The following is a 24,192-nucleotide window of genomic DNA, read 5'->3' on the forward strand; positions in this document are numbered from 1 at the left end:
ACCAACCAAGCCCACCTTTAACTCCAGCTCTGCTGCTAAGGCCCCACCTTCTCAGAAGGGTCCACCACTAACTCCAGACTGCCATTGCTGTTCCTCATTGCCCTTGTTTGAAGAAAGGGGTGTGTGCGTGCGCGCCTTTACCCTTGGGGGGGAAAAGAACATTAAGTAATTTTGAGTGCACATATCCTGGAATCCACAATCCCTGGCAATATTGTCAGGGACTGGGCAGAGGAGGAATGGTGGAGACCCTTCCAGAGAAGAAGAAGATACAGTAGTTCAGAATTACAACAGGGTTTGAGGGAGGTCACATCTCCGAGGAAGATGAGAGGAAAAGTTGGGAAATAATGGGAGAGGAGGAGGAGGAGGCAGAGCCAGAGCAGCTGGCTGACACATTATCACTAGAAAGCATTCCAGACCCACCATCTCCCAGAACCCAGCGAGCCTTAAAAGTAGGAGAGCAAAGAGCTCAGAGACAGATGGGCCTAAGCGGCAACTGTAAGGAGGGTGGTGCTGTTGACAAATGAGGAAGTGGGAGAGAAGGGTAGGGGAGATTTACTTGGGGCAATGCCATTATTCCAAGAGGCTGCATTCCAAGCCTCTCTCTGTAAATATTGAATAAAAAGCAGATGGTAAGGACTTTTCCTGGTTTTATCTGTTCCTGGCAATCTGCCGTGCGGGTTGGTTCCTCTGCCGCCTGACACATATAGACTCTTATTCCTAACCCCAAACAAGTCTGAAGGTATATAGTGATGTGTGCACATGGCTATGTTTGGAAAGGCACTCTCCATATGCTCAGAGATTATATGTTCCCATCACTTATCCTGCTGGAGAAAGACTTCTGGCATAAAAAAGGCAGGTTCTGTGTGGCTCTGTCCTGTGCCTCAGAAAGTCAGTGTGATTAAGGCAAAGCTGTGCAACCTGTGGCCAACTCCCCATGGTAGAAGTGGGGAGAGTGCTGTTGTGCTCCGTGTGTGCATCTGGGCTTCCCAGAGGCATATAGCTGGCCACCATGAGAACAGGATGTTGGCTTAGATGGCCTGTTGGCCAGATCCAGCACAGCTCTCCTTAAGTCTCCGTCATCCCTGACCACTGCTTTGCCCATGCTGGCTGGACTAGCATTCAGTTCAATTTCCATACAAAGCTTCCTGGGTGAACAATTAGCTAGTCATGATCTCTCAGCCCAACCAGGGTTCTGGTGAGAATAAAATGAAGTCAGGGACCCTCAGCTCTTTGGAAGAGAAGCTGGGAGATGAACATAACGTTAATCTTCCTTCCTTTCGTTTCCTACCCATGCTTTATCATAAGGTCCCAGAATGGTTTACGGCGACAAAAAAGCAATTACAGTATAAAACTAATAATAATACTGCCTGAAAATAACTCACTTCTGTAGTGGTATTTAAACCCTCATGGAGAAAAATGAGTGAAGAGGAAAATGCACTTAGCGCATGTTCAGAGGAAATATGTGCCGTACCTTTCTTCTAATTCATGTAGGGTAGCACTTGGCAGTCAAGCAAGTTCTGGGCCTGAGTCCTGGCTTAAAAGAAAAATAAGGCACCCACTCTCTCCGCCCCCCCCACCTTTTTATTTTTGCAGAGTGACAGAAGTTTGCAGGGTTTTGTATGCTGGGTGGCTTTGCATCCTCCCCGCCTCTTGCTTCCTTTACGACTGGCTTAGCAATCAAATTGAAGCTAAGAGGGACACTTTGCGTGAATATCACACACCAACAGACATGAACACATGCACACAAAGTCGCCGTGCTACTGAAGTGGCACCTGCCCCTTTAAGAGAGGAGCCGGGGTGACGGCGGAGCGAGACTGTTGCTGTTGCAAGCAAAAGCTTGGCTGTGTTTTTTTGTGTGTGTGTGAGCCTGCCTGCCTGCTGCTGTTGCGGCGGAGCGCAGCTATCAATCTTTCCTGCTCCCCACCCCTCCCCGGATCTCAAAAAGAATGAGGATCTCAAACTTGGTGCTTTGCAAAGGCTCCAGAAAGAGAATCTTGAGGACTTGCTCCTCCTGCTGCTGTTCCTCTTCCTGCTGCTGCTTGTAGGTTCAGACATCTTAGAAAAAGAGGAGAGATTTCCGGGCACTCAAAGCAAGAGACACCCGGGCTCGCTCTCTCCGCTTTTGGATTTACAAACACGCCAGGCAGATGGGGAAGGAGGAGAACCAGAGCCGCCTTTTGCTGTTCCTCCCGGGATTGATTTAAGGAATATATTTTAATCGGTGTTTATCGGATTTGCTTTCTTCCTCGCTGTTTTTTTTAAAAATAGTATCTTAAACGTTTTTTGTATTGCAACCTCTGAAGACCCCCCCCCCCCTTTTTCAAGCTTTCTACTTCGCTGATCTTTCTGAAACTGGAGCGAGAGAGGAATTTGAAAACAACACACACTCACAAAAGGGATTAACAGTTAAAAAGCAGCGATGGAGGGAAAAGCAGCTGGTTTTGCAAGAAGGTAAGGCGGAGAAAGATTTAAGGGACGCCTCCTAGTCCGCTTCCCCAAATATCGCCCCCACCCCAGCCCACAATTGAGTCTCTATCGGTGCTAAAAGGGCAAAAAAATTGGATAGATCAACGCCGATTCTCTCCCCGCCCCCAGTCTCGATCGTTTCCTCGTAGATGTCGGGAGTCTTCCCTATTATTATTTAAAAAATCTCTTTGGATGTGCAACGGAGATGACGATATCAAAGCAATGCATTTTTGAAAATAGGGCGGGGGGGGGGAAATAAATATTGCACGAGTTCCTACGTGTAGGAGGAGTAACGGGGGTGGGGTGGGGGGAGAAAGCTAAGCAAATCACAGAATTCAAAACACCCCCTTGTTCCGTCGTGTTCTCTGCCCCAATTTCTCCTTGTTGATCTTGTAGAAAATTCACTGAAAGTGCTGTGTGTGCGCGGAGGGGGGGTAGGGGGGTAGACCCTGGGAATTCCCTTCACATTGGACGGTGCCCCCTCCCCCGCCCGCCGAGTAATTTTAATTTGTGTTTAATTTTGCGCGTGTCTTGGACGTGGTGAGATGGTTTTCCAGCCCTCAAACTCTGGGAAAGTCTTCTAGTGCCTTGATCCTGCACTCTTCGACTTAATTCTGATTGATTCCAGTAAAGTTTACTTGCGAGCAAGGCTCCAGCCCGGCGCAATTCTCACTTGGCTGAAATCAATGGGACTTGATTCTTTGGTTAGGATTCGACGGCGCACTCGGAAGAAAGACCGTCTGTGTTCAGCGGAGTTTACACCCAGGTAAGCGTGGGGTAGGATTGCAGTTTAGCAGTCCGAAACTGCGCTAGTTTACGCAGATGCAAGCCTCACTTTGTTCTGTGTGTGCGCGGCGGACGCGGGGCAGATTGACCGAAGTAAGTATCCAACAGGCTTTGTAGCCAAAGGCCATGCTTTTGATCCCTTAGTTTGCAAAGAAAAGTTGCATCCAAGTCTTTGGAGCTTGTTTCCAAGAGAGGCAGCAATCTTGCGCACGCTTACTTGAGAGGAAGACCAGTTGAACTTGGTAGGGCTTACTGTTACGTAAACATGTAGATAATGGGGTTGTGGGCATGCATGGAGAAAGAGAGAGAATGTACCAGAAATGCATTTAACTGAACTTGTGCTGTCTCCGTTTCTAAATCTCGCATAGGCCATCATGAGGGAGGAAAGTGGCAAATTGTGTCGTTTGGGATCCTGAACTAAGGGAAAGAAAGTGGTTCCCCATCTGGAATTGTAAACACATCCTAGAATTTCAGAATCCAGAGCAAATGGGTGCCAATTTGTGTGTGCTTGTGATTATTCAAGAGTAGAAAATGCAGGCAGTTATGTGGCTGAAATCACAGTCCTTTGCGATCAAAACACGCCTGAGACTTGTCTCCTTTTTCCTCAACAACGTTTGCAAAGCAAACTCTTAAAGTGGGGCCAGGGAATGGCACAGCTTTCTACTCTTAGCCCTTTCTTTCCTCCTCTGGTCACCCAAATGTTGGTTCCTTTTTGCTGGCATTTTGTTTGTTTATGCTCTCCAGTTTCCTTCATGAGGGTTTGGTGGCAGTGAGCCACTGGGCTGCTTATTTTTCCAACCCATGGGCACATGGCAAACTTGTGACAGCAAGTGATTTGGGTTCCTAGAGTTATGAGGAAGGGCTCTCCAAGGTTTCAGCTGGCATTTGGGCAACCTTGGTCCTTCAGAGGAGGCCCTGTCCTATCTCTCCTGCAATCAGAAAACTTCTCTGAGTAAACTCATCTTCCTTTATTAGTTTGCGTGTGCACCCTGTGGGAAAACAATGCATTTGTGGTGAAACACAGCTTCGATTCCTGTTTTGATAAGGCATAGAACATGCTTCTGTCTTGACTTTGGAGGTTGATATATATATAAATATTGGTTGGGAAAGTGAAGTTGGATTTCTGAGCATCTGTGTCTGTAGGAAGAAACTCAGAATGCTCTTGTGCTCAGGGTTGTGTTGATGTGTTGATTTTTTGCTTTTGAGGTTTCTTCTTTTCCACTGTTCCTAACTCTGCTGCCTTTTTTATTCTTATTGTTCTTAGCCTGCACAAAGTACAATTGGCAGGAGACTCAGTCCAAGATTCCCATCTTGGAGGCAGCTGCCCCATATCCCTAGCCGAACCTGCTGCTTGGAGGGTGCTTCAGGCTTGACACCCAGTGTGCCTTTTGTCATTTCCTGCATGTGAACCAAACAACAAATGCTCCTTCATCTTTACTGGGTCGGCATGCTTTCCCTATCCCACGTTCCTAAATAGTCTAGATACGGTGTCTTGTCCCAGGGTTAATGAACACTTCATACAGTATTTTGTCTGCAACATTCTCTTCTAGAGGCAATTCGTACAGTCATTTATGAAAGCTTCAGGCAGCCTTGAGTTGTGTGGGGCAGGAGTTCTGTTGTTGACCCTATAGTATTAGTCATACGGTATTTCCCCAAGGAGCATTATAGGCTCTTGCCTTGACCGCGCCCCTCTTTATTGTGATTGGTTGCTTCCTTTTCTTTTCCCTGCATGTTAACACCTTAGTAAGTTTTGTCAGGATGGAAAAACATGCTTGCAATCTCCCCATCTGCACTATACATTTTAAACAATATAATACCACTTAAAACAGCCATGGCTTCCCCCAAAGAATTTTGGGAACTGCAGTTTGTTAGGGGTGCTGAGCGTGGTAAGGAAACCCCTATCCCTATCCAGAGTTACAATGCTCAGAGTTGTTTAATAATCAACCCCTCTGCTCAGGGAATTTGGGGGATTGTAGCTCTGTGAGGGGTTTAGGGAAGGGCTGGGCAGAAGATAAGGATTTCTAGGTGATTTGTAGCGTATCTGCAAGAGCCTCTGATTCCACGCTAAGCAGCAGCAACAACAAATCCCCTGCAACCCCAACATATCAACAATTAGGATGTAGAAAAAGGATGCTTGTTGGGGGAACCAGGATTGGATTTTTGTTTGGGAGAATACTTGTTAGCTTGGTTCTGGTACTGATTACTAATTCCTTGGCTGAGCGCTCCGTTTCTTAATTTTTAGTGTATACCTCTCCGCTTTAATCTACTTTCAGTGTTCAAAACTAGCCAGGCACCAGGCGCATTTTGCAGCTGACGAGGGTCCATTTGCAACCACGTGAAGATCTCTGGACTCCAGGCTGGCAACTGGGGAAAGCAAAATGTCACTTAGAGAAGGATCTGAAATATTTTCCTTGAAGCTTGAATTAGTTTTATTCTGAATTGTTTTATTTGATGTTTTAATCTGTGAGTTAACCACAGAGCCTAGGGCTTGCCGATCAGAAGGTCGGTGGTTTGAATCGCCGCAACGGGGTGAACTCCCGTTGCTCAGTCCCAGCTCCTGCCAACCTAGCAGTTTGAAAGCACTTCAAAGTGCAAGTAGATAAATAGGTACCACTCTGGCGGGAAGGTAAAGGGCGTTTCCATGCGCTGCTCTGGTTTGCCAGAAGCGGCTTTGTCATGTTGGCCACATGACCTGGAAGCTGTGCGCCGGCTCCCTTAGCCAGTAAAGTGAGATGAGTGCCGCAACCCCAGAGTCAGTCACAACTGGACCTAATGGTCAGGGGTCCCTTTACCTTTACCTTTAACGTGTTGTAAAGTGCTTTGAGATATAAAGCGGTATAGAAATGGAAATAATGAACAAACAAACAAACAAACAAACACATAATTAAATCTCATTGGGGTGTGGAATGGAGCCATTTGGCGGTTAGATTATATACCTGAGATTCTAACACTGACTACTTTACACCTGGCTACAACTGGTGGAAATCCGGGTTCTAGTAAAAAAGAAAGAAAGAAAGAAGTGCAGTACAGTCGTATCTTGGAAGTTGAATGGAATCCATTCTGGAAGTTCGTTTGACTTCCAAAACATTCGAAAATCAAAGCGCAGCTTCTAATTGGCTGCAAGAAACTCCTGCAGCCAATTGGAAGTAGCAGAAGCCCCATTGGACGTTCGGCTTCCAAAAAAAGTTTGCAAACCGGAACACTCACTTTGCACTGTTTGGGAGTCAAAACATTCAAGAACTAAGCTGTTCGAAAACCAAGGTAGGACTGTAGATCCTTGGAAGGTGGTGGAGGTTTTAGACAGAGGCTGGATGGCCATCTGTCAGACATTCTTTAGCTGTGGTTCCCGCATTATAGGGGGTTGGACTAGATGACCCTTGGTATCCTTTCCAACCCTACAGTTCTGTGATTCTATGATTCTATTCTGTAACTCTGAGGTCTGGACCAATTGTCTTCTCAATATAAGGCAGCTGGATAAGCTGACTTCTCTTGTTGAGGAACTGTTCCATTTGCTGTGGAAACTCCAGTATATTGAGGAAAATTCTGGAGAATGTTCTGGGACAGAATGCTCACTTCATTGGTGAGGTCTGTTTGGATTGTCCTGTGCCCTCTCTGTTCATACATCTTGGGAGCAGCCCAGCCAAATGGTGTGGGCAAATTCTCATCCACAGAAAAACCCTTCCACCATTAACTGTTCCTCTTCACTCCAGGTTCCTTGAAAACCTAGTTTGAAACCACAGCTCACCTGTGATGCATGCAGGCATGGCTCGAAGGGAAACTGTTGCCATCAGTACAGTCGGGGGCGGGGCACAGGTTGTTTCAGGACAGCATGCAAATGACTAAACTTTTTCTACAAGTTCAGGTAATTAAGTTCTGTGAGGTGTGTTACCTGCTGCGAAGGCACTGTTTGGTCTGCCTTCCTTGAGTTGTGCCTCTTGGAGCCAGATGTGAAATTCTTTAGAAGCCTGCTTAGTGCTGGTGACTTTTGTGTTCTGTTATTTTGTGAACATAAAAATAAACACATGTCATGTTTTGCAATTCCTAATCTGCTTTTATAGGTTTGAACTCTACTCTGACTCCTGCTCTCGTTTTGGCATGGAGCTTGCTAACAGGTTGCCAAAGTGCTGGGAAGAGACTGTGTCTATATGTATTTATTAATTATATGGCTTCAGTATGTAAAAGCAGGAAGTTGGGTGTCTGGACTTCTGAAATTTATTGCTGCTTCAGGTGTAATTTATGAACCCACCACTGCACCTAAGCAGATTCTTAGTTAACTCTCTCTCTCTGTGTGTGTGTGTGTGTATGTATGTATGTATGTATGTGCAACTTATATATGTACGGTACAGTATATGGATTCCAGGCAATATGCTCTTACAATCCATATATACTTTTTTTAATTCACAAAAGTAACTTTGAACATAGGAACAAAAATACAATAAGTTTCAGTTCCCCAACAACCTCAACTACATCCAGTTGTACCAATTGCAGTCATCAGCAGTCGTTAACAGCCATCAACAGGTTTACCACTCCTATCAGCCCACCACCCATTCCCACCCGCCCCCACCACCCTCTGTATATACATAAGGGTTTGGCTCTTCTGTTTCAAGTGTATCTGAGGAAGTGTGCATGCACACGAAAGCTCATACCAAAATAAAAACTTAGTTGGTCTTTAAGGTGCTACTGAAGGAATTTTTTTATTTTGCTTCGACTCAGACCAACACGGCTACCTACCTGTAACTACATCCAGTTGTCTTAGTAATAATCAGCACATATATACTAGCTGAGTTTTTTGCCTAGGATCTTATGAATAGATGTTACAGCAGTTGAACAACTAAATATACAGGTTGAGTTAAGTGAGAAGCAGGTTGGGAATAGAGGGAGATAGTACTGGATACAAGGTGGTGTTGGTCCTCATTCCCTAAGGTCTTACACTCCCTTTCCTCCCCTCCAGAATTGCTCGTGGACTTTTTGGTTACCTTTTCCCTGCCTGTTGCAAAATTCAAACTTTTTCTCTTTTTATGTTGTCAGGGGGTGCATTGTTCTGTTGGTCCCCACACTTCTTGGAGGCGTGGCTTCAGATTTCTGCAGGAATTTATTTTTAGTTAATTACTAGCCTGGTGAGCTATTAGCAACCCTTGAGGAAATGCCTATTGTTCACCATAAAGTAGCATGTTCTGTCTCTTTCTCTTGGCATGGCCCCTTAACAATACAGTCCTGAAATAACTGTCAGTTAATGCTGGGGGCTGAGGAACAGAGGAAAGGGGGGTGGGTTTAATGCAGGGGAGATGAGAAGCAGGTTGTGGTGAACACCAAGGCTATGAACCTGCCAAGCAGCAGAGTGAATGATAATTCTTTAACTTAGAGGGGAGGGCTATGCCTCTTCAGAGCTTCTGAGCAAACATTGACTAATGTGAAGGGAGAATATCACTGCCAGTTTAAACAGGACTTTAGAGAACTTCCAATTTACTTATGGCTGTGAAAATGAAGGCTATTTAAAAATAAAGTTGGAAGTAAAGATTTGAGCTGTCACATGCTCTCTCTCCCCCCCCCCCCGGGGATGCTGAACATGCTTAAGCTTCATTTAATATTTCTGTACAAGTGTGAATAATTGGATGGTGAACATTTCCCCTCCCCCAATTTTGGCGTGTCTGCAAATTCCTTGCACCTATCAACTTCTGTTTGAACCCAAACTTCTAGAGCTCTCTTCAGTCTGCCAAGTATTTCTCTCTTATCTGAGCCCTCCTATTGTATAATGAGATAAGAATTATACATGATAGGTAAAGCTATTTTTATACATGATAAAGCTATTTTTAGCCATCTCACCCTTTGCTTTTTCCTGTAAGACCAATTGCAGTCGTTAACAGTCGTCAACAGTTTTACCACACCTATCAGCCAATGACCCAGTCCCACCACCCTTCTGAGTAATACCCCAACCCCACCCTCTCACTATATATAAGGGTCTGGTGACTTCTGTTTCAGTGTATCTGAAGAAGTGTGCATGCACACGAAAGCTCATACCAATAACAAACTTAGTTGGTCTCTAAGGTGCTACTGGAAGGAATTTTTTTTATTCTGTTTTGACTACGGCAGACAAACACGGCTACCTACAGTACCTGTAACTAGATTGCCATTAAGTTAGTGATAGGCTATTTCAGGTGGCATCTTTTAATAATGCAAGAAGAGCCATGCTGGATCAGGCCTAAGGCCTATCTAGTCCAGCATTCTCTTCTCACAGTGGCCAACCAGATAATAATAATAATATAATAATAATAATTTATTATTTGTACCCCGCCCATCTGGCAGAGTCTCCCCAGCCACTCTGGGCAGCTCCCAATCGAATATTAAAACAATACAGCATTAAATATTAAAAGCTTCCCTAAAAAGGGCTGCCTTCAGATGTCTTTTAAAAGTAGGATAGCTGCTTATTTCCTTGACATCTGTTGGAAGGGCGTTCCACAGGGCGGGTGCCACTACCGAGAAGGCCCTCTGTCTGGTTCCCTGTAACCTCACTTCTCCCAATGAGGGAACCGCCAGAAGGCCCTCAGCGCTGGACCTCAGTGTCCGGGCAGAACGATGGGGGTGGAGATGCCCATAGGAAGTCCACAAACAGGACCCAAGTACAACAGTGCACTCCCCATTGGGGACCCCCAGCAACTGGTCTTCAGAAGCATGCTGCCTTTGTTACTGGAATGTTTTGAAATGGGACCATAGCACAGTCCTGTATTTCTAGGAGCCTTGGAGCAAAAATGTCTTCTTGGTGGATGTGAGAGGTACCTAGCGAAGGACAGCCAATTTTGTTATTCTCCAAGGAGGAGGGTCAGTGGTGCAGATGATGGTCTAGTTTGGAGGCAGGAAATGCTGTTTACCACACAGTATCTATGACTCCTTCAGAGATGGTGGTAGTAATCGGTGCTTTTTTCTGGGGGTAAAGGATATGCATGCCAGCACCCTTTTTCTACAAGAAAAGCATTGGTGGCAATACATATAGTTTATTTCTTACTTTAGAAAATACAAACAAGGAAACTGAATGTTACAAGGCAAAATACAACAACATGCACAACATGCACAACAACATATTTGAATATTTTTAATGTGTGATTTTAAAATTTGCTTTATTGCTTAAATTTACTAAAAGGAGTCTTATGACATCTTAAGGACTTAACAGATCTATTATGGCATAAGCTTTAATGGATGAACTTGTGCCATAACACATTTGCTCCTATTTTTAAGGTGCCACAAGACTCTTCATTGCCTTTGCTACAACAGAGCAATGCATCTATCCCTTTGTAAATCTTGCAAAGCATCCTGGAAATTCAGTTGTAGGATAGTTTAATCACTAAAACTAATTTTAAAATCCTGCCCATCAGACTTGCACACTGGCTTCTCTCCCCTCTTGATCAGATTTGTCCTGCCCCCCTTTTTTGCATTAACCATGGTTAGTAGGTTATCTTTACTAAGTTTAATGCTGCTAGCCATGGTAGACTTTAAACCAGGGGCTGAAGCAGGTTTCACCCTTTAGAACAGGAGGAGAGGGAAGGAGAGGAGTGTGAAACCTAGCAGGATCCTCGTAGTCTCCTAACCATGGTTATGAAGTTGGACAGTGTTGCATCTCCGCATTAGCTTCCCTTTCTAAGGTACAGACCTGCACACACAGAGGTTTCTTTGCAGGCATCTGATTTTCTTTCTTCCGAGGCTCCTTCCCGAGTTAATGACTCACTGAGTGTCCTTGGTTCATCTCTCTGTGAGGGGGAAAATGAATAATTTTGTGCAGAAACTATAAACACTTAACAGTTTGTTTCTCTGGAACGCCTCTGCATAGCCTGAAGTGTGTCTTAGCAATTACTCTCAGCAGTGAAGCAGTTGCTTTTGAGCAACAAAAAAAGGTGTGTGTGTGTGTGTGTGTGTGTTTAAGGGGGTGGGAAACCCCTTTCAACTTCCTCTGATTTGTGGAAGGAGGGATTTTGGCACTTTGCTCTAGCGTGTAATGGGTATAAATTATTCATGGTATACAGATAACATTTTATTTGTGGGACTGGGGAGGAAATGAGAGCAGCACATGAACCAAATCTGGTGTGCTTTGTGCCTGCTGTGAATACTTCTTAATTTTTGTTCCTCCTTGGTAAGGCTATTCTTGATGCAAGCAGTCTCATAGTCAACGTTTTCATGTTTCTTATTTTTATTATTTTCCTTTTTTTAAATAGACCTGCTAGCCTCACAACTCCAATTAGAGACAATTGGGATAATTATATGCAGACTAAGACAGTACATATATGAAAGCTTGTGCTATCGAATGGATAGATGTGTGTTTTGTCTTAAACTCCCTTGCTTTTAATTGATTCATTAATGGGCTAAAATAGATGCTGCAGTATCTGTCTCGACGGAGGTGTTATCTGGAGGCTGTTTAATTGAGGTAATAAGCTGCGTTCTGCACACCGTAATGCAACCCAGCCACTTAAATGTTTGAAATATAATTTTTAATCCTGAGCTGGAATTGAAACAGCTGCTAATTAGAGCTGGGGTGGGTGCTGCGTACTGGCAAATAAGTCTTGGCCATGAACTTATGTGGTAGCCTTAAGTAAGCCCCCCTCTCTCTTTCTCAGTCTCAGCCTTTCTGTCTGTAATTTGGGGATAATAATTCTGACCTACCTTGGAAGGTAGTTGGCAGAAAATGCACCTCACCATTCTTTAAACCAGAAGTGACCCGTGGGCAGTCTTGGCCCACCAGGGACTCCAATTTGGCCCATATGGCTATTTCCCCCGAACTGCTCCAGCTCACCCATCACCTGATGGGCAGGAGGACAGGATTTAACCCTGCATAGCTTTGTGCTCTGCTCTTAGCAGGGAGCAGAACCACACAGATCAGGAAGAAGAATTTGGTCCCCATGCATGGGTGTGGATTAAACTCTTTCTCCTTTCCCCTTAAACCAGCGTTTCTCAACCGCTGTTCCGCGGCACACTAGAAAGCAATATTTGGCAAGTGTTTCTTACAGTCATAATTATAATATAGGGCGGCACAGAGTTAATTTTTTTAACTTTTTTAATGGTGGTGTGCCTCGTGATTTTTTTCATGGAACAAGTGTGCCGTGGCCCAAAAAAGGTTGAGAAACACTGCCTTAAACAAGGGGTGGTAGTGACTGATTTTCAGGTGGGTGACAAATTTGGTCTGTGCGGCACATCCTGATAAAGGATTGGCCCATGGAGCCAAAATGATCTCCTACCCCTCACTTAAATGCTTTGAAAGCAGTGAATGACACCATCCCTTAAGCACCACAAGCATTGACTTTAGGTTGTTTCCTATGTCCTGATCCAAGGTGCTGTTTCTCTCTCTCCTGACCTATCTTGATAAAAGCCACTTTTCAACATTCCGTCACATGCAGGTGTGACCAACGAAGCCCAGGATGTGGCTGGTCAAATCAAGGGGCAGTGTGTGTGTGGTCTGATGGTGGTGGTTGGGTCGAGATTGACCGTGGCAGAATATAGGTCCCATGCGAATGATCCATTGATTCCATGTGTGCTGCTTTCTTTCTGTGTGATTGTTGGTCGCTTTTTGGGGGGAAGAGTAAAAGTGTGTTTTGGAACAGGGTTGTGGTGAGAGCAGAGCCTGCTCTTAGCCCAACAGTTGACGGCCCAGCTTTTGTAGGCTGAGGCTCCCTCTTCCCCACGCACAAGTCCTCCATTCGTTCAGCCCACATCCATCAAAATGACTACAGGTATGTGCATTTTGCTAGCTACTGATAGTTCCCGTAAACTGCCTGGAACCAGTGGATACATTTGAAAATATGCAAATACACTGGCTGCTGAGCAGATTTCTCTCAGGGAAGGTGGTGGGATCAAATGTAAAAATTAAAACATCTGTAGGTGTTTGACAACAGTAGCTATTAGCACGAGCACCATTTCATATTTAGCACATCTTGTTCAAAATAATCATTTCTATAATCAATCAATCAATCAATCAATCGGCTCTTTACTGGAAACTGTGTTCATTTGTATTCCAGAGTATCTGCATATTTTGGTTTGCATGGATGAGAGTATCACCTTCCCAGAATTTATTTCCCCTGCGCTCTGAAAGCCAAACTATCTTCTGTGGTTAGGCAGAGTTTGCTTTTGATATCTAAGTGGATTTCTTTTCTTTGTTTCTTTTTTAAACCAAAGCACCATAAAACCTTCGCTGTAGAGTCTCTGTGCAGGGCAATGTCTTAATGCGTCAGAGAACTCCATTTTAATTGCCTTTTTTCTCCAAGCTCTGATCTTCTGGAATGTTTGCCTCCCAGCTACTCTTCCTTGAACTTTTCAAAAAGAAAATAGATGGTTAGTTCAGATGGATTAGTGGTGTCAGCCTTGGGAGGGCAAGTACATCATAACTCTTAAGAAATTCTTGCTCCCCCCCCCCCTAAAAAAAACATATGGCTTGTGAGAAGTATGTTTTGTGTGGTGTCTTTGTTTTAGTGAGAACATGATGGTGTTGGGAAACCTGTGGCTTTGCAAATGTTGGTGGACTACAGCTGCTGTCATCCTTGACCACTGGATTGCTGACTGGGGGCGATGGTAGTTGGCAGTCCCGTAACATTAGTTGGGTTAATCTAATGCATTGTATGTGGAGCTGCCATTAAAGGTGACCTTGATCCTGAAAGAGCTGTGTTGACTACTGATATGGGGAAGAATTCAAGGTGTTGGCAATAACTTACAAAGCCCTAAACATCATTGAGCCTAAATACTTGAATGAGTATCTCCCACTTTAGCTTAATACACAGTAAGGTTGATAATCAGGGCAGGCTCTGTCCCTACACCGAATGCTACAGTCCAGTTGAATGGATTAGCAGCAGTTTCAGGACCAACACTACCAGTAGTACTTCTTATTTCTTTGCACAATGCATAATTAGCAGCCATGTTTGTTCATTCATTTAGTTCAGGGATGGGGAACATGTGACCCACCAGAAGTTGGACTGCAACTCCCATCATCCCATAACATTGGCCATCTTGTCTAGGGCTGATGAGAAATGGGTGTCCAGCGCAATCTGAAGGGCTTCTGGTCCCCCACCTGTGAGCGAGTACATTTATGTCCCACCAGGTCTGGACCAGCTTAGCTTCAGCAAGGCAGCCGCATCATCTGCCCTGAGACCAGGCCCTCAGCTGGGCAGTGTGGTGGTAAGCATTAAGCGCAGGGTTTGAAATTAGCAGGGCACCAGGTGCATTTTGTGCCTAAAGATTCTCCATTTGTGAGCACCTCCAAAAGTCTGGGTGCCTTTTTTTGCGCCTGGCTGACACTCAAGGATTACGGTACTGAAATCTACATGCTTTGATGCCTCGAAGTATATGTTAAGGAGTTTAGCAATAAAGAGTAGAGTGTTTTGAAAACTGAATTATGATACCAATATTTTTATTGTAAACACCAAATTAAACGTATTAACAGTTTCTGCTTAAAATGTGATATTAGCAATGTGTCACATATGTGATTGCATATTAATTCATGCTTATGACAATAATAAACAAAGAGTGTTGCTGATCCCACCACCTGGCAACTAGACATTCTGTTTTGGCGCCCACAACCCAGGTCCCAGAAGCCATTTGGCTCCTAGCTTTTCTATCCCAGTTTCTAACACTGAATTAAAGTGCTCTTTTTAAAAGGATCACACAAATTTACATAATATAGGGTTATCGACACTTAACAGGTAGCATGCTGCTCTAAATACCCAAACAAATAACTCTGAATGGCCATCTTTGTCATCACCCAGAGGCATCCGGAGGGCTCTGCTGGACACATGCTAGACTAGATGATTGGGCTCCTTGGGAGCTTTTCAAGGGTTTCCTCAGTGAGGAGATGGCAATGTTTGGAATATTTCCCAGAAATGTATTTCGCCTACTTGTACCAATCTTTTCTTGGGATGCAGAGCCATGGAAGAGGAATTAGAATACAAGATGGTGCTTCACTCTTCCTTATGCAGAAGTCAGTGTGACTGGTAGTTGAATCTTAACTGCAACTTTGCAGGTGGGACAACATCCTCCCACTGTGCTTCAGGGCAGCAGGCGCAGAGCAGGCTGTGTGATGCACACAACTCTGCCCTCAAACAACTGTAGGACTTGGGAGGAACAGCACCTGATGCTTGAAGTGGTTGCCTCACTCTTCATGGTACGGCTGCCCCTGTTCAGTGTGTTGAAAGTGGCATGCTCAGTTCATGGGGAGGCCCCAAACTGGTTATAGCGACGTGCCTTGGGTGGACAGAGTATGTGCACTGTACCTTAAAATGCTCCCAGAACCCTTACAAGATACAGGAGTTTCATGGCATGTGAATGATTCAAAGTTTCCCCCTGAAGTGAGGATATTTGAAATGCTTTGCATCGTAGAGCTCCAAAATACTGTTACATGGCAAATCCCTCTTTTAGACTTTCCCCTCTTACCATAAGAATTTGTTTTTCCTCCACAAAAGTCTCATTTCCCAAGAAGCTGCATCAACATAGATTTACCCCCAGGTCGCTGCTTTCCCCTCTTGTGTGCTGAACTTAGCCGATTTTTAGTGTTTTTGATTCAGCAATGCATTAACCTTCACAGGCAAAATTGGGCAAGCTTGCCAAATTCACATTTCCCTCGTGGTCCCTTGGGTGCTTTCTTTTTCATTCAGCATATTAAAAAGAGAAAAGAGAACCCACAACAAAACAAGGAAGTTGGTAGGAGGTGCCTTAAGGGGAATGGCAAGTGCAGGAAGTGGAGGACAAAGGAGCAGGTGGGTGGCAGGGGTGTTTCCAACTCCAACTCCAGTGCAAAAAATATAATTAAGAACAGCCCTGTTTACAAACTATTTGGTATAAGAACTCCGCAAAACCAGAAGTAGTGTCAATGAATGGAAGCCGAATAGTGGAAGGGCACCGGTGGTGCGAGGCCTCATTAGGGAAAGCGCACCTCGGTTTAAGAACGGCTTTGGTTTGAGAACGGACTTCCAGAACGGATTAAGTTCATAAAGCAAGGTACCACTGTAATATTTCTTAGCATTGTGTGGATGTAATACTGCCCCATTTCCTAGCCCTGGTTAGGTAATTAGGAGCATTGCATAGGCTTAGGTGCTCCTCTTCTCTTCCTGGAATGGATGTTCTCACTTTTAGTTAACAAGTAACTGTGGTTAGAGTTACATGCAGTGAACTTCAACCATGGTTAGCACAACCCACTCCTTTCAGCTCTCCTTCTAATTGCGGTTGCAAACTCTGGTTTGATGCTCATGTAACCATGCTGTTGAAACTGAAAGTAGGTGGGGGAGAATGTTTTTGGGATAAGAGTGGTGGGGAGGGGTTGACAAGCCTGTAGTGAAACTTCTATAACTTCTCAATCCCACATGAGTATTGCTTAAAATTTAACAGGCCCATATCCACTTCATTTCTGTGTTTGCCGAAACCAAACAAACTAGTAAACCTTTTGAACTGGTCAGATTATGCAGAAGCCTGCTGAAGGTCTGGTTCTTGTTGCCTGCTTGAAAACATAGGTGTAAAAATCTTTTCCATCTTGTGTTGCCTCTCTTTAGATTGAGGTAGTAATCACTGCTTTGTAAACGTTAGCTCTATGGGAACAGGAATAACCTGGCTGCAGTCATCAGTGCTCTGGTAACCTGAGGTTTAGATTACCGCAATGTTCTTTACATGGGGCTGCCTTTAAAGATGGTTTGGAAAGTGCATCTGGTGAAGAGTGAGGCCATCTGAAGTTTGACAGGCTTGAGATGAGATGAGATACAACTTGCATCTTAACACAGCTGTGCTGGCTGCCAATATGTTTCTAGGTCCAATTCACAGTGCTGTTTTTTATTTATGAAGTCCTTTGTGGGTCAGGACTCCAATATCTTTTGGAGCACCTCTTCTGATAAGAATCTATCTAGACTCTCTGGTGCCCTCCCTCGGGTTCCACCTCGGGAGGGAGGTTCAGAGAGTGGCAGCAAGGGGAGGGCCTTTTCGGTTGTGGCTCCTTCTCTGTCGGATACTCTCTCCAATGAGTTTCTCCTGGAGCCATCATTAACATTATTACAGTGTTTAGTTAAAACTTACAGTATATATTCTCCCAGGCATTTGATGGATTATTACAAGCTGGTTGGTGGCCTATTGTGCAGAAAGTTCTCTGCTGAAGTTTTTTTTTCCTGCTGGGTTTCAGGGTTTGTAAGTCACTTTTGAGCGTTTTTGTAGTAAAGCAACGAATAAGTCAAATTAATAATAATATTTCCCCCTTATCTCTGCCCCATTATGAGAATGGTAATGCAAGCCTCCTATACAGGATTTTGATGTTACTACTGGGATAATTTCTGTGAAATGGTTATGAACTCAGGAAAAGAGTTACCTGGAATAAATTGATGTTGTATAGAGCAATCCCTTCTCCAGGATACTCCATTGCATTTCCCTTCCTATCCAATTCTTTTCTCCCCTGAAACAGCCACCATTTTTGGTCAACTGAGCATGCTTTGGCCTCATTTGGCATTCATTTGGCCCAGCATTTTTCCTGGGTGTGAGCAACAGTGTTCACATCCTAAATATCAGAAATGGATAGAATAATAGTTATTATAAGATGATCTTGTACCATATAATTGCTGCATCTGCTGTTTTGTTTTGTCTTATTCTTAAAAATTTCATACTTTGATATTTAAATTTTGAGTGGCCATTTTTTTTGGCTATTTAGCATGAAAGAAATATTAGAGAATATATAAGTAAAACCTGGGGAGTCCCAATAACGAAAGAAAGGTCTCCATACATCTGCAAAAGATTTTTGTATGATGTTTTCCATCTGATGTGCCTCTTTGCTTATACTGTAGAAGTTATGTCACACACTTCTATTAATTGGACTTTGCAATAAAACTTTCCTGGTTTGGGGCAATATTGCTTTAGCTGCTGCTGTTGTTATAACAGATGCATGCAATTTATGATAGATGAACTGGGGCTGCCGCTGATATATCTGAGCTAAGCGGGTAGAGGTGGCTTGCTTGTTAAACCCACAAATCTGTTGGCAGTCTTGAAAGCTTTTAAGAAAATAATTGATGAGCAGAATCTCCTACCCAACTTCTTCAAGGCTACACAGAGTTTATTTTTGCTCTCTTTGAGTAGCAGTTTTGTGGGTTTGGATGTTATTCCATTCTCTTCGGCTTGTGAGTAGATCTGTCCAGGCTGGTTTAGAAAATTTGGTGGCACATGAAGTTCTCCAAACAAAAAGTCCTGAGCTGCTACCGGGTAGTCTTGGCTTCTTTTGGCTGTTGACCTAAGCTGTTGTTTTCTGGTATTGTTCATTCACTGTCATGTAAATGAGAGTGCGGTTTGTGCCAACTAAGGATTTCCATAAGCTACTAAAATAGACTATTTGTTATCGCTTGGAAGGGGGTGGATCAAGTCTCACTTGGAGTGCAGTAGCTTGTTTGTTTGAGCTGTGGCCTTCATTAGCAAATCTTTCCAATGTTATAAAATGGCCAGATTGAACTAGGGATGCCAATTAATCTACCGTACTCTTGAGGCATCTCTCAAAAGTGGAGAAAATAGAGGTGCTGATCCTTGAAGAAAATCCATTTGTTTTTAAGGTATCCATAGACACTCTTGCTTTTTTGATGTAAATAAATGAACACTGCTAGCCCTGGATTTGAACGCTGGATTTGAATGGGACCTCCTATGGCCTGAGAGGCCTAGATGGATGTACTACTGTGAACTGTGCTGAGGACTCAGAACTGCCTTCTGGCACAGAAATAATAATGCACAGCTGTCATGATTAATGGCCACCAGTAGCCTTATCCTCTGTAACAGGTGGGGAACCTCTAGTCTGGGACTAAATGTGGCCCTCCAGACTCTTCTCAGCCAAACCTCTTACTGGCTCTGTTCTGCATCCTTCTTGAGTGCTTTTGCCTGGCTGCAATATGTGCTTGAGCTATGATAAGGTCTTGCTGGCCTGAATATAAATGTGTGTAGGGATGCGTAGAAACCTTTGGCTTCTGTGGGCCTGGAAAGTGCCCTACTGCGTTACATTTGTTTGTGCATGCGGCCCCTGGAAGGTGGCCTAGGAAGGAAGGTGGCCCTCGTGTTGATAAGGTTGCCCCAAACCTGCGCTGTTAGAAGTAGACTTAAATAAAATACTGATATTTTAGAACACCATGATAGGTGCAGAAGGCAAGAGGAGCCTTGATGGAGGTGATTTCTTTCAATAGTCTTCCCCACCACACAGGCTTCCAGGGGAGAGCAATAGTCGTCTCAGCCGCAGGAGCTCTCAGGGCCAGCAGAAGACTTTTCTTTGCGATGAGGTGTTAGTTTTCTGGTGGTTTAGAGTGGGTTTGTTATATTTGGGTGTGTGTTTTTTAAATACATTGTGTTTTAATTTTTAAATGTATCCTGCTCTCGGATACCTGCTTTAGTGAAGAGTGGGTAAAAAAAAGTTTTAAATAAAGTTGGGGCACAAATGAATTAAATAATGTACGCCTGAAAGGCTCTAACTGAGGGAGTAGGTCACGGGGAGCCATTTTGCCATTGCTGACAATTGCTGTGAAGAAGAGACGGGGGTGCGCCTTAGAGATGGTTGGCTTTAGTTTCAAGGGTTAGTATGTTTGTGTGTGAGGTAGAATTTGTCTCTGGTAGCAACACGCTTTAATATTCTGTGGAATTCAAATTGTAATACAGTTGGCCCACATCTTACATGGGGTTTAGGTTCCAAGGGTAACCAGGATATGCGAAAATTATGTTTATCTGGAGTCATCCAAAGCAAAAAAGAGCTTTTAGGCCTTGCTTCTTCTGCAAGGCCCATTTTGCGCTCCAGCTCTGGGAGTGTCCAGGATGCTCTTGTGTGGTATAATCTGACTTCCTGTGAGAGCCAACAATAGCACCCCCCACTGCGCCCATTGAAATCACACAAGTTGAATGCATGTAAGATGCAGGTGTACTATGCAATAAAATACAATGCAATAAATTAAGCAATAAGAATATAGTTAAAAATAGTACAGCATCTAGCATAGCACACAACAATTGCTAGAACAGGTAGAAAAAAATATTAAGTAGTTTGCAAAGACTCAGCAATTTTCAAGTGGATTGTGGGTGAGGGGGAAGGTTTGGGAACCACTTTTATAATGTACTGAAGAAAGATTAGGTCCTCACACTTTTAGAGCATTTACCTAGTAGATCGATTGATGTTATATTAGAATTTTGTATGAAGAGACAAATATGTTATTAGAAGTGTAGCATTTTTCTATTTTTTTTTAAAAAATAATTTGGTATTCAGGGTAAGAGCTCAGATACTATTACTGAGAATTGTGTTGTTTTACATTTCATGCTGCGTGTCGTATAGTGATTAGAACATCAGGCTAGTAGCTGGGACTCAGGGTTCAAGTCCCCACCCAGTTAAGAAAGCTCATCTGGGCCTGTCACTTTAAGCTGCCGCTCAGGGTGGTTATGAGGATAAAATTGGGAGGGGAGGATCCATGCATGCCTCCTTAAGCTCCTTGGAGGACAGGTGGGATGTTAATACCATCATAATATGTAACATTCCATGATGTTTGGGGTTTGTTTCTCCAGTTTTGTTTTGCAGTGGATTTGTGGCTTTATAAATAAATCTGAATCCTTTCTTGGTAATGAGGAAATGGTGGACAGCAGTGTGCCCTGTATGTGCTTGTGCAAGCAGGAGGGAGTTTAGAGATTCCAGCACTGTAATCTGGGTTTTACTGAAGAGACTGTTACTGATAGCCCTGGGATTTGGCATCTATATAAATGCACAAGCCCGTGTTCTGCTTAAGCTGAGTGGTTCATTTCAGTTCATTTGCCTTGGAAAGGGACAGGCAACATCCTGCCTGCGAACATTATTCTTCCTGGTGTTGGGTAATCTTCAAACTGTGTACTGTATCTTTTTCTCATATGGAAGCAAAACCTTCCAAGCTGGTGAAAGGAATGTGAGCATCAGAATGGCCTTCCTAGACCCACTGTCCAGTCTGTCCAGTCCAGGGGTTGTACCGGCAGTGCTCCAGAAGTTTCTGGACAGCAACTCTCGCCAGCTGCGCATGCTTGCTGGGGCTGATGGCTATTGGGAGATGGAGGTAGCGATAGCCATGGTTAATAGCTGTCTATAGCTCTTTGCTGTGAATTTGTCTTGTTGCTTGGGAAAGCCATCAAAGCTAGTGAATCTTGGCCCGTATTGCTGTAGTCATGAATTCTGCAGGGTTAATAACTTATTAAAAAATATAAGATTTGCTTATTTTTATCAGTTATGAATGGACTGCAAATGACCTCCTTGGGGTGTTCTGCAATCGTGAGATGGAAGGAGAAAAACACCTCCCCATGTCATTCATAATGCTCTAATTTATTTATTTGTGTTTGCTAGTTGTCTCATAACACAGTTTTTCACCGTCTGGAATGGATTAATCCACTTTCCATTACTTTCAATGGGAAAGTTCGCATCAGGTTAATTATGGACTTTCGGAACCAATTAAGTACTTAACCTGAGGTACCACTGTATGTAGAAACTAGCTTACGGTAGAAAGATAAAATTTGTTGTTGGTTTGCTCAGTTTTGCCTCTGGCCTCAACCACCACTGGCGTCTGGCCCCTGGACGGTTAGTGAGAAAGGAATGTGGCCCTTCGTTGGAAAATGGGTCCATCCCTGCTCCTGGGGGAATATTGTAATCCTGCAATGGTGGCCTGGTGGGCATGCAGGTGTTATTGGACCAGTGGCTTTCAGTCTGTTCATGGGAGCCCTGACGTTTCCCAGAAACATTTTGGGGACACCTGGCCTCAATCTGCTGAAAGACCACTACTGATCCTTTCCTATGATAGCAGGTTAAAGTTGTTTTATTCTGGGATGCCTTTGCACTATGAATGTTGCTCTTAATGTTTTTATTTTCTGATCTATGTTATAGGTTTTGTACACTGTACATGTTTTTCCCCTGTAAGCTGCTTTGAGACAGATTCTCTCAAGGTACCAAACTTGTAAATCATTATTTATCATTAGTGATGTGTGAGAGTGGAATAAAAAGTTTACAAATATATTGTGTTTGGGTCTTGAGAGGATTTGTGAGCTTTAAAGGTGGGATGAAGACAACAGCAACAATAGCAACCTATATTCTATCCATTTGGAATGTGGATCAATTATACATTTTAAAAAGATTGTACTAACATAACCATTGTACAGCAAGACCATACGTCTCTCCCATCCCCATTCAGCTGCATATTCAAAAGCAAAAATGTTGGCATATTTCTATGGAACTGATAGTTAAAATTTGGATTAAAAAATGCACCTTCCTCCTAACCCTTGGGATGCAGGTCTAAACCACTGAGCCTAGGGCTTGCTGATCAGAAGGTTGGCGGTTCGAATCCCCGCGACGGGGGGGGGGGTGAGCTCCCGTTGCTTGGTCCCAGCTCCTGCCAACCTAGCACGTCAAAGTGCAAGTAGATAAATAGGTACTGCTTCGGTGGGAAGGTAAGCAGCATTTTCGTGCGCTGCTCTGGTTCACCAGAAGTGGTTTAGTCATGCTGGCCACATGACCCAGAACCAATTACACCCATGCTTCGGGTTCAGTACGCTTCAGGTTGAGTACTCTGTGGACCCGTCTGGAATGAATTAATCCACTTTCCCTTACTTTCAATGGGAAAGTTTGCTTCAGTTTAAGTACTCCGCGGACCGTCTGGAACAGATTAATCCACTTTCCATTACTTTCAATGGGAAAGTTCGCTTCAGTTTATGAACGCTTCAGTTTATGAACAGACTTCCGGAACCAATTGTGTTCATAAACCGAGGTACCACTGTACCTCCTAACCCTGTCTACCCAAGTGTCTACTTAATTGAATTAAACCCTGTCTACCCAAGTGTCTACTTAATTGAATTAAACAAGGGAGGTTTGTGGATGGGTAAGAAAGGTGCGCTGCTTGAAAGCAGTTGCAGAGAACAGAATAGCTTGCTTCTTGTGTGTGTGGCAGGGCCTGGCTTCTAATTGAGGTCGAACAGCTGGAAATCCCTTTTGCTGGCATGATAATAAAACCCTGGAGACACAGAAACCTCTCCAACTGCTAATGCTCTTTACTTTGACTGGATCTACTGGGTCAGGAAAACTGAAGCAAATGCATCTAGAGTAGGAGGGCTGTTTTCTGTTTTAATAATCCTCTGATTAAAACACATATTCAGTGAGTGCTAGGACACTGTTACGATGTGCAGGGAAGGAGGGTTTATATATACAGGGAAATAATCTAAATATTTGAAGCCTCTTGACTTCCTGATAGTTTTGTACCATCCAAAGGGGCAATATATTTGCTTTTCAGAACTTTTCATTCTAATTTTAGTTACGGTTCCTCTTCTTAAGTAGTAGCAGAAGTAGTAGTAGTTGCTATTTTGTAATAGATCCGCCTTCCCCAACCTTGTGCCTTGGATGTTTTGAACTACGGTGCCTCTGCTGATTGGGACTGATGGGAGTAGGAATCCAACATCTATGGCACTAGATTGAGGAAGGCCGTGAATGAAAAAATCTTTAATGAACTACTGATAGAGAGAAATGTTGTTTTGAATTGGAGAGAGGCAGGGAATCTCTTCAGTACACTTGAGGAAATGATAATAGACAATTTTCATTCTTTTTCCCAGTGGGAGTAGGATTTTCTTCAGAAGCCTCAAACCCTATGAAACTCACAGCTGTTCTCTGAAATAGTCATACCTTGAGAGAACCCCCAGGCTTAGTCACCTGGAAGATATTTTCAGCTCACCACAAGTGACCAAGTGAGTGGTGGATCACTTCTGCTTTTGCATGCAGAAGATCCCAGGTCCAATCCTTGGCACCAACATTTTTTTAAAATAAGAAAGTGGATGATGGGGAAAGTCTGAAACCACAAATAGCCACTGCCAGTTAGAGTAGAGAAAGGTGCCACAACTCTGGGATCATGCCCAGTGTGATGGACTCAGAGGATGGTGTGGCTCTGTCTTTCGGGGAAGAACTGCTAGGACCATACTCAAGACCTTCCTGACTGCTGCCTCCCTCTG

General features: G+C 43.8%; 1 protein-coding gene across 12 annotated transcripts in view; it reads left to right on the forward strand.

Moving 5' to 3' along the window:
• Nucleotides 1–1,818: 1,818 nt before the first annotated feature.
• Nucleotides 1,819–24,192, forward strand: part of NCOR2 (nuclear receptor corepressor 2) — a 355,605-nt gene continuing 333,231 nt past the window's right edge. For 10 of the 12 annotated variants that reach the window (XM_060269894.1, XM_060269902.1, XM_060269904.1 and 7 more), the window contains exon 1: nt 1,819–2,451. The gene's annotated coding sequence lies outside the window, so the exon portion shown is untranslated. Of the gene's footprint in view, nt 2,452–2,795; nt 3,233–24,192 lie in introns of those variants that run through there. The other 2 variants (XM_060269905.1, XM_060269895.1) reach the window with 2 other exon arrangements.

The sequence above is a fragment of the Zootoca vivipara genome, chromosome 17, assembly GCF_963506605.1.
Source record: "Zootoca vivipara chromosome 17, rZooViv1.1, whole genome shotgun sequence".
Taxonomy (NCBI): domain Eukaryota; kingdom Metazoa; phylum Chordata; class Lepidosauria; order Squamata; family Lacertidae; genus Zootoca; species Zootoca vivipara.